The sequence below is a fragment of the Hippopotamus amphibius genome, chromosome 3 (genome assembly GCF_030028045.1).
Source record: "Hippopotamus amphibius kiboko isolate mHipAmp2 chromosome 3, mHipAmp2.hap2, whole genome shotgun sequence".
NCBI classification, from domain to species: Eukaryota; Metazoa; Chordata; class Mammalia; order Artiodactyla; family Hippopotamidae; genus Hippopotamus; species Hippopotamus amphibius.
In genome coordinates, this window is record NC_080188.1 from 146,553,715 (window position 1) to 146,563,973 (window position 10,259).

The window sequence follows — 10,259 nt, forward strand, 5'->3', positions numbered from 1 at the left end:
ATATTGCAAGACATCGTTCATTTATCAAGTTAAAATTTATTAGAAATGTTTGCTTCTCTTGTGGAACACTCGCAGAACAAGTTACTCGCAGTCCAGGGTTTTACTGTATTTTCTTAGCTCTTTGAAGAAGCTACTAGACTTTACCTGAGACATATCTAATCTCCTCTGTTAGATTTCTTTGCTATTATAACACTTCATAACGTGTAAGGCATATTAGTAAATAACTCTGTAAGGCGTGTTTTTAATAGCCCTTAGCCAAACCAGTGCTTCCCGACTTCCCTGCTGTTGTACGTGGTTCACAATTCAGTCCAGCTAGAAACACTGAATTTTTTTCTCTTGTAATTCCTATCCTGTCGTTATGTGATCTGCCTAATCTTTATAATATCATTCAGTCTTCCTTCTCAGTCCTATGCCTTAATCCTAAATTTCTCTTGGAACTTCTTAAGTAGTTCGTTCTCATCTTGCAATCCCTGTTGTTTATTACTGCTATATTAATCTTTATAAAACATCTGTTTCACCACAGATTCTTCTAAGGCCTTAGTTTCCTAGTGAGTAATAGTGACATCTATTAGGGTTACTGTCAGGATTAAATCAGTTAAGAAAAGGCTTAGCATAGAAGCTGACAGAGTGGGTAGTTAAGTGTTGGTATAATCTATTATCTTCCCCCTCTCCCTCATGTATAGGTAGCCAGAGACCTCTGCTCTCTTCATTCTGCATGCAAAAAACTAGAGTTTAAGAAGATTTAGAATTGTCTATTCACTAAAAGATATAAGTAATTAATGAAGCTTAATATGTGGGGGTAGTTGCTCATGATAGCAGTAAGGTGCCCCAAGGATTTTGCGTTAAGGATTGCCTTGTTACACAGTAAAAACCCAGAGGAGTCAATAGTAACCAAAGTCTCTGGAGAGGTCAATTAAGTTAACTAAAAATTTACAACCAATATAATTGGCAATTAGTAGGTCAGGCCAGTTTCAAATAAGTGGTGGAGGCAGAACCCTTATGGTGGGAGTGTGTGATTTGTGATAACCGTGGCTGTATAGGGCAAGGAAAAAGAGAATTCAGTTTGAGATGGGTTCCTATAGTTCTTAGTTTATTTTTTTTAAGATGAGAGGTTTAAACATGTTACTAGGTTACAAGAATGAAGTCAGCTGAGAAAGACATGTTAAATATAGCTCAGAGGGATTAACTGGTGTTTTTAAGAAAGGGAATGTGATCAAAAGATCAGAGAAGCACATTTTGCTCTTAGCTTGGATAAAGAGTTGGGTATGGGTGCTCATACAGATATATGTAGGGGGCAAAAGATGAATTAGTGCCTTATAACTGGTATATGCTCTTGAGAAATATCAGGCACTGTCACTTCAGGCAGAATAGAAGAGGGGACTTGAGAATGACAAGGATTTGTTAATTGCTGTGGGCACTAAGGGAGTTAAGGAAGGGCACATATTAGAGGGTCCAGCTGAGAATGGAAACAGCAATTACAGTGGTATAATTTTATTCTATACTGTTGTGTCATTGTAGGACTAGAGCAATGGAGAATATGGACAATTAGATTAATATGAAGTTGTGTATTAAGTAGATTAGCTGTGAGATCTGTGCATGTGAGTGATTTCCATTAGTGAGAAATTAGTCTGATGTTCACTTGTCTTTCAGATGGGATGGATGCAGCCTAGACAGTGGAGGTGTGGCCAGATCTCCCATGTGGGGAGCAGGTTGACTGATGTCCCCAGCTTCTTACTCCTTGAATCTACAGCTATGTTTATGCCAAAGGCCACACTTCCTGCAGGCTGCACCCAGACAATAAGTAAGCATGGTGGAGGTACTAAGGCAGGCCCCCATCTGGTGACGCACAAAACTCCAAAGGGCAGTTTTGGCTCAACGACTCCCTATTGGCCTGACCAAAACGTTCTTGGAAATTTGTTGTTTTGGGACTTCTACATGATCCTCCTGTCTTCCCTCTCTCCTTCCATAGATCAGACCTGCAGTCACAGTCTGAAGCACCTCCTGCTGTCTGCTCCCTTCTCTAAAAAATTTTTACATGTTTAATCTTATTTTAGCATCTGCTTCTCTGTGGACCCAAACTAACTGAGGAGTCAAGAAAATGGTTGGAATAATGAAGCAAGTGTTAGAAAGCCACTTTTAAGTCATTTAAACTCTGATGATAAGATTAAAAAAGTGGAGTGATTCCTGATGATGAAAAGATTCAGTACTAAGTAATTCAGGGTTAAGCACTTACAAAGATATTTTGCCAAAAGGCCTTTCATTTTTTCTGGTGGCTGAGGATAATGAATGGTCATTTGGTTCATTTGAATGCCCCAAACCTGGTAAGTTTAGCAGAATGTTCAAATGGAGTATTGGGAACATGGCCTGGTATCTGCAGAAAAGTTTTCACTAGAGAATAAAATAGCTGCCCATACAATTAGCTCTAGGTAAAATCATGGTGGCTAAAGATTGCTAGGAGAGCTAAGAGCTTGAGTTATTACAACAGGAGACCCTTTCAGTGGTATTTAGGAAGCTTTTTGTGTGTTTGTTTTTAGAATATTGACAACTTTCCATTAAGAGAATAGATGTTTTCCTCTGGAGTATGTAAGAATGCAGTCAGTGTAAATTCAGAAGGTGATTGGGACCAAAATAGGCATAGTCAATATTAGTAGGGTAAAAAACAAACAAAAATGTTCTTTATTATTGTGGAATATTACCATTTGTTCTCTTATCACTGAATTGTAGAATGGCATTTAGCAGGTTACTTATCTGGGTCTTGGTTTTGCATGTGCAAAACAGAAGGGTTTAACTATGTGGCCTTCTTAACTGTGATATTCTATATAATTATCTGACAATATGTTGTTTGTCAAAATTGTATCTCCTATAAGGAAGAAAATTTCTCCTTTGCCCACCACATAAGGAAAATCTTCTAGCGAATGAGGTCAACGTAGAGAAAGCATGAAAATAGGGAGACATCATTCTGATAACGTTTGAACCCCTGGCTCCAGCCATACCTGAAGCCATATACATGTTCAAAGCCAAGCATATGCCAATAAATTTCCTTTTTTGTTTAAACTAGTTTGAGATGGAATTCTATCACTTTTAATCCAGAGTCCTAATATAAATACTATCTTAACAGCACTCATCAATAGCATCCCATTTCTACATTAATACAGGGACACTTCTGAGTTTACTAAAAATTAGCATGCCCCTAAAGTGATGACTTATGGTTGGTGACCTCCAAGCCATAAGTGTGGGCCTTTGGATTAGTAAAAGAGGAGGGATTTTTTTAGTTTCATGACCTGTGAGTATATTATTTGCACCATCTAAGGCTTGAAAGAGGAATTCTAGTTACCTGATGAGATATGTAATAGACTTTGAAAATAATCCAGTAATTCTTGGTTAAATGTTCATTTGGTTTATTATTAAAACTGCTGGGTAGATAGGATTAAGATGGTGGAGTAGGAGGAGGTGCACTCACTCCCTCTTGCAAGAGCATCAGAATTACAACTAACTACTGAACAATCATCGACAGAAAGACACTGGAACTCACCAAAAAAGACACCCCACATCCAGAGACAAAGGAGAAGCCTCAATGAGACGGACCTCCACAGGACTTGTGGAAACAGAGACTCCACTCTTGGAGTGTAAAAAATCTCCTCACCAGGACCCAGGGGGAAGGAGCAGTGACGTCATAGGAGACTGAACCAGACCTACCTGCTGGTGTTGGAGGGTTGCCTGCAGAGGTAGGGGGGCAGCTGTGGCTCACCGAGGAGGCAGGGGCACTGGCAGCAGGGGTTTTGGGAAGTGCTTATTGGTGTGAGCCCTCCCAGAGTCCTCCATTAGCCCCACCAAAGAGCCTGTGGGCTCCAGCACTAGGTGGCCTCAGGCCAAACAACCAAGGTGTGAACACAGCCCCACCCATTAGCAGACAAGCAGATTAAAGTTTTACTGAGCTCTGCCCACCAAATCAGATTAAAGCTTTACTGAGCTCCACTCACCCAGCCCTACCCACCATCAGTCCCTCCCATCAGGAAGCACCCAGGAGGCTCCTAGATAGCTTCCTCCACAAGAGGGCAGACAGCAGTATCAAGCAGTATCAGCAGTATTTTGTCTTGTGGAACGGAAAACCACAGCCACAGAAAGATAGAGAAAATGAAAAAGCAGAGGACTTTGTACCAGATGAAGGGACAGGATAAAGCCCCAGAAAAACAACTAAATGAAGAGGAGATAGGCACCCTTCCAGAAAAAGAATTCAGAATAATGATGGTGAAGATGATTCAGGACTTTGAAAAAAGACTGGATGCAAAGATCAAAAAGTTTACCAAAGATCTAGAAGAATTAAAGAGCAAACAAACAGAGATATGCAACACAATAACTGAAATGAAAAATACACTAGAAGGAACCAATAGCAGATTAACTGAGGCAGAAGGGCGAATAAGTGACCTGGAAGACAGAACGATGATCATCACTGATGCAGAAAAGAATAAAGAAAAAAGGTGAAAAGGACAGAAGACAGCCTAAGAGACCTCTGGGACGATGTTAAATGCACAAACATTCGCATTCTAAGGGTCCCAGAAGGAGAAGAGAGAGAGAAAGGACCCGAGAAAATACTGGAAGAGATTATAGGTGAAAACTTCCCTAACATGGGAAAGGAAATAGCTACCCAAGTCCAGGAAGTGCAGAGAGTCCCAGGCAGGATAAACCCAAGGAGAAACACGCCAAGACATATAGTAGTCAAATTGACAAAAATTAAAGACAGAGAAATGTCATTAAAAGCAACAAGGGAAAAACGACTAATAACATACAAGGGAACTCCCATAAGGTTAACAGCTGATTTCTCAGTAGAAACTCTGGAAGCCAGAAGGGAGTGGCATGATATATTTCAAGTGATGAAAGGGAAGAACCTACAACCAAGAATACTCTACCCAGCAAGGATCTCATTCAGATTCGATGGAGAAATCAAAAGTTTTACAGACAAGCAACTGCTAAGAGAATTCAGCACCACCAAACCAGCCTTACAACAAATGCTAAAGGAACTTCTCTGAGCGGGAAACATAAGAGAAGAAAAGGACCTACAAAAACAACAACAAAACAATTAAGACAATGGTAATAGGAACATACATATTGACAATTACCTTGAATGTAAATGGACTAAATGCACCAACCAGAAGACACAGACTGGCTGAATGGATACAAAAACAAGACCCATATATATGCTGTCTACAAGAGACCCACTTCAGACCTAGGGACACATACAGACGGAAAGTGAGGAGTTGGAAAAAGATATTCCATGCAAATGGAAATCAAAAGAAAGCTGGAGTAGCAATACTCAGATCAGATCAAATAGACTTTAAAATAAAAAATGTTACAGGAGACAAGAAAGGACACTACATAAAGATCAAGGGATCCATCCAAGAAGAGGAGATAACAATTCTAAATATATATGCACCCAATATAGGAGCACCTCAATACATAAGGCAAATGCTAACAACTATGAAAGAGGAAATGCAAGGCAGAAATAGAGACACAGATGTAGAGAACAAACACATGGACACCAAGTGGGAAAAGCGGGGAGGGTTGGGGGGGAATGAATTGGGAGATTGGGACACCAAATTGTACACTCTAAATATATGCTGTTTATTGTCTGTTAACTGTATCACAATAAAAGTACTTAAAAAGATCATTTATTTATATCAAAAAAAAATGCTGGGTAATTCTGTATTAAACATTTTTAAAGGACTTCCATGATGGTCCAGTTGGTTAAGAATCTGCACTTCCACTGCAGGGGGCGCAGGTATGATCCCGATCCCTGGCCAGGAACTAAGAGCCCACATGCTGTGCTGCACGGCCAAAGGAAAAAAAAATATTTTAGCTACTACTTAATCTACCTCTTGCTAATAAAATAGTGCGTTAAACTTTCAGTTAGGGTTTATGGGGAATCGAGGCACAACATTTTATGCTCTTCTTGTTTTGTTTTGCTCTTCTTGGTTTTTATCTGTTCACTTAAATTGAGGATATGAAAGTGATGGAGGACTTCCCTGGTGGCGCAGTGGTTAACAATCTGCCTGCCTATGCAGGGGACACAGGTTCAAGCCCTGGTCTGGGAAGATCCCACATGCCGCAGAGCAACTAAGCCCATGTGCCACAACTACTAAGCCTGCACTCTAGAGCCCACCAGCCACAACTATTGAGCCCACGTGCCACAACTTCTGAAGTCCACACTGGTAGAGCCAATGCACCACAACAAGAGAAGCAATGAGAAGAATGTGCACTGCAACAAAGAGTAGCCCCCTCTTGCAGCAACTAGAGAAAGCCTGCAGGCGACAACGAAGACCCCACACAGGCAATAAATAAATAAATTTATTTTTTTAAAAAAGTGATGGGACAAGTAGGGTGTCTTTTTAAAATTCAACTTAGATTCCTGGTGAAAGCTAATTGTAAAGCACATTAGTAATTATTTTTATTGGAAACATCAAATCTTCTCCAAAACTTTGAAAAGGAAGGTCAGCTTCAGGATTTCCTTACTATTTATGGTATAAAGACCTCTACCTTATATCAAGAACCTCTCATAACATCTTCCAGTTTTCTTTAAAATAAACTTTTTCTTTTACTGTTTTCATACAAGAGAACTTCCACAAGAATTTGTTGAGTGCAGAATAGGACTGAGAGTTTAGGGATGCTGGGCTTCTGTTTCTATAATATGTCTAAACCATAATGTGGTCCCTCCTAGGCAACTTTAAAGAATGGTATGAGTCAGCTATGTTTACAGTTTCTGAGTGGTCTTTGTATAGACAATCTGGAATTTGATGCTTGTGATTTATCATTTAGGAATTCTGGAAACAAAACTTCCCATTTTCCAATAGTTTGATGAATCTTTTTCTTTAAGAGGAAAAAAAAAGAACCCTTAACCTTTCTGTCAGTGAATATGTGATTCTCATTTTAGAATGTTATATATGTATTATTATGGAATTGTTTATTCCATTGGTAGGAACAGACCCAAGTTTGTGGGCCTAAGGCTTAAACTTTAGGGAGCCCCCTTTTAAAATTGGAATAAATAAAATGGTAAGAATATATATATGCCATTTTAACCATTTTAAGTGTTCGATTGCATGGCATTAATTACATTCACAATGTTGTGCTACCATCACCATTATATATTTTCAGAACTTTTTCATCATCCCAAATAGAAACTCTATACCCATTAATTTTCCATTCCCCCCTCTCCCCTCACCTCCAGTTTTTGTCTCTATGAACTTATCTGTTCCAGGGACCCCATATAAGTGGAATCATACAGTGTTTGTTGTTTTGTGTCATGCTTATTTCACTTAGCATGTTTTCAAGGTTCATTCACATTGTAACATAATCAAATTTCATTCCTTTTAAAAGTTGAATAATATTCCATTGTATGTATATACTACATTTTGTTTATCCATTCATCTGTAGACGGACACTTGGGTTGTTTCTACCTCTTGACTATTATTGTGAGTAATGCTATGAACATTAGTGTGCAAGTACGTTTTGGTGTCCCTGCTTTTGTCTTGGAGTCCCTGCTTTCAGTTCTTTTGGGTAGTGGGATCTCTTTTAAGTAAAAAGATACAAAACAATGAATACAAATACAAGAACAAAAGGGGGAACTTCCCTGGTTTCCAGTGGCTAGGACTCCATGCTCTCAGTGCAGGGGGCCCAGGTTCGATCCCTGGTCAGGAAACTAGAACCCACATGCCACAACTAAGAGTTCACATGCTGCAACTAAAAGATCCCTCATGCCACAACTAAGACCTGGCACAGCCGAATAAATAAATAAATAAATAAATAAATATGAAAACAAAACAAATATAAGTACAAAAGGGAATATTTGGAATAAGGAAAAACATAACAAAAATATAAGTTTTTAAAAGCCAATAAATACCACAAACATCAAAAAAAACTGGAAAAAGTAACGTATGTTGTTATTAACTTGTGATAGAGCCGTGTGATACGTTTATTTTCCCCTACATTTTTTGGCTGCATACGCTATCATTTCTTCACTAGACAACAATTTTTTGTTGTTGTTGTAATAAATTTGCCCATTTATTATAGGCTAGCAATGTTTCAAATAGTGAAGCCTCTAGTGGACTTTCAATTCCTTCAGTCTTCTGATGGCTGATCTTACCGTGAGGGCAGAGGAGGTACTGTAGGTCCAGCACCACCAGCTACTATTCATGCAGGGACCACAGTGCCAGATCTCCACAGCTTGTCTCTTCATCTTGGTTTTGCAACAGAAGGAGCAAGTGCACTTGGTGTGCTGGCTGATTTCAGTTTTCTTCACCATTTCCTGAGGGAGGCGCCATAACAGTCCCATATTTACTAACAATTCTGACCTTCTTAGTGCATGTAGCCACATTACCACAAACGAATTATGAGCCCAGAGACAAAGACAGTTTTAAAATATCAGTTTTCTATAGAGAGATTGAGAAGATAATGCAATCTTCCCTCTAGCTTGGTTGATTGAATTCTTTTTTATTAATAGTTCAAAATTTTTTCTTGTAGTCTCTTAACTAATTGGTGATGCCATGTCTCTAACTTCCTCTGCACTGTCTTGCTCTGGTGGTGCTTCTCACCCCTTGGGGCTCCAGCCCTTTGAGCTCCCTCCACACTGTCCCATATCCAGTTCCTGGAAGTATCTGGTCCTCCCCAGTTCCTGAACCTCACCTCTGCCAGGTTGGTTTTGGGTTGGTGAGTGAAGCCTGAATCGTAGTCCCAAGCAGTGATTCATTTAGCTCTTTCTCCTTGGGGTCAAAGATGTGGATATGGAGGGACTGCTGACAATCTCAAGACTGCCACCAGGGAATAGAGGATGACCCCCAGTGGTCCATGGCTTCCACATGCCTGAGGCTACTGCTTCCTTCCTTTGTTCATTGAGGAAAACTGAAGGCCTTGGAAAGGAGCTTTTCAAGTGAAGAAATCTGATTATGAAATTTCCTTAGCCTCTGTCCACTGGTCAAGCAAGGGACAGTGAGTGACCTACTTAGTAAGGAAAATGCTGTGACCCACAGGAAAATGCTGTGCATGGAGTAGGCTACTTCCTAATTCTTGAAACCCTCTTCTTCTTCTTCACAGTTGAGGCCCAAAGATCCTCAACACCAGGCTCAGTACACAAAACTCAAATCAGGAAATGTTTAAGTCATTCCAACACTCTGTGACTCAACACTGAGTTATCCTGGCTTCACATAGCATATCAATAACTGAAATCCTACATTCGTTGTATGTCTTAAACCTTCATTTGGGGGGTTCATGTCTTCTCTTGCAGGTGCACTGCTTACAGGGACACAGCACCACACTCAGATTCATGAGAGAAACAACTTAGGAGAATAGGGACTGAGACCCTGCCATTCATTCATCTGTCAAATCTCTGCATGCTAATTATGAGCAGTGCATCATTTAAGTGTGCAGGAAGATGTGAGTTTGCACTCCTGAAACTGTCCCCCGTGTCTGCTTCTGAAATCAAAAGTTTTGAGTCCCTGCCGTAGATGGGCCCAAACAGAGACTTCTTGCGTGCAGCTTCTTGGACACGAACTTTTCTGGAAGCATAGATGACCTCTTCTAGTATAAGCAGCTTGATGAGAGTTCTTAAATTCTCTTAGTTCTGGTGAAATAATTTAAATTTGTTCCAGGCATCTTGTGCCTGCCTTGGCTCCAGTTGTACCCCAACAATGACAATGAACAGGAAACAAAGAAAAATAACGAACCTATGTATTAAACAAATGCCAGGTGTAAACTGCATTTGGATTCTGAATTAAACAAATTAACTCTAAAAGCAAACAACCAAACAACAACAAAAACATTTATGAGACTATTAGAATACTTTTTTAAGGTGAGATGATGGTATTTTCCCCTTAACGTTTTATTAGGAACATTTTCAAACATACAGTAAAATTGAAAGAATTTATAGTGAACACTGTGTATCAACCCCCCCGGTTCTGTCTTTAGCATTTTACAGTAAGTCCCCTACATACAAACCTTCAAGTTGGAAACTTTCAGAGGTGCGAACATGCCTTTGCATGTCCAATCACATAAGTTAGTTCACGTGTCTAGCTTACATTGTCATGTGTGTGCATCCTCTACAAGTGGTTGTGCTTTTGTGTACTTTACAGTACTGTATAGAGTACAGTAGTACAGTATCTTTATTTCAAGCCCAGGATGTCTGGAAGCAAGCGTAAAAGCAGCAGTGATGTAGCTGGTACTGCTGTTAAGTGCCAAGCAATAACGTTGGAAATAAAAGTGAAAATAATTGAGAG

General features: G+C 39.7%; 1 pseudogene; it reads right to left on the reverse strand.

Moving 5' to 3' along the window:
- Positions 1-8,089: 8,089 nt before the first annotated feature.
- LOC130848819 (60S ribosomal protein L37a-like) lies at positions 8,090-8,366 on the reverse strand (annotated as a pseudogene).
- Positions 8,367-10,259: the final 1,893 nt, after the last annotated feature.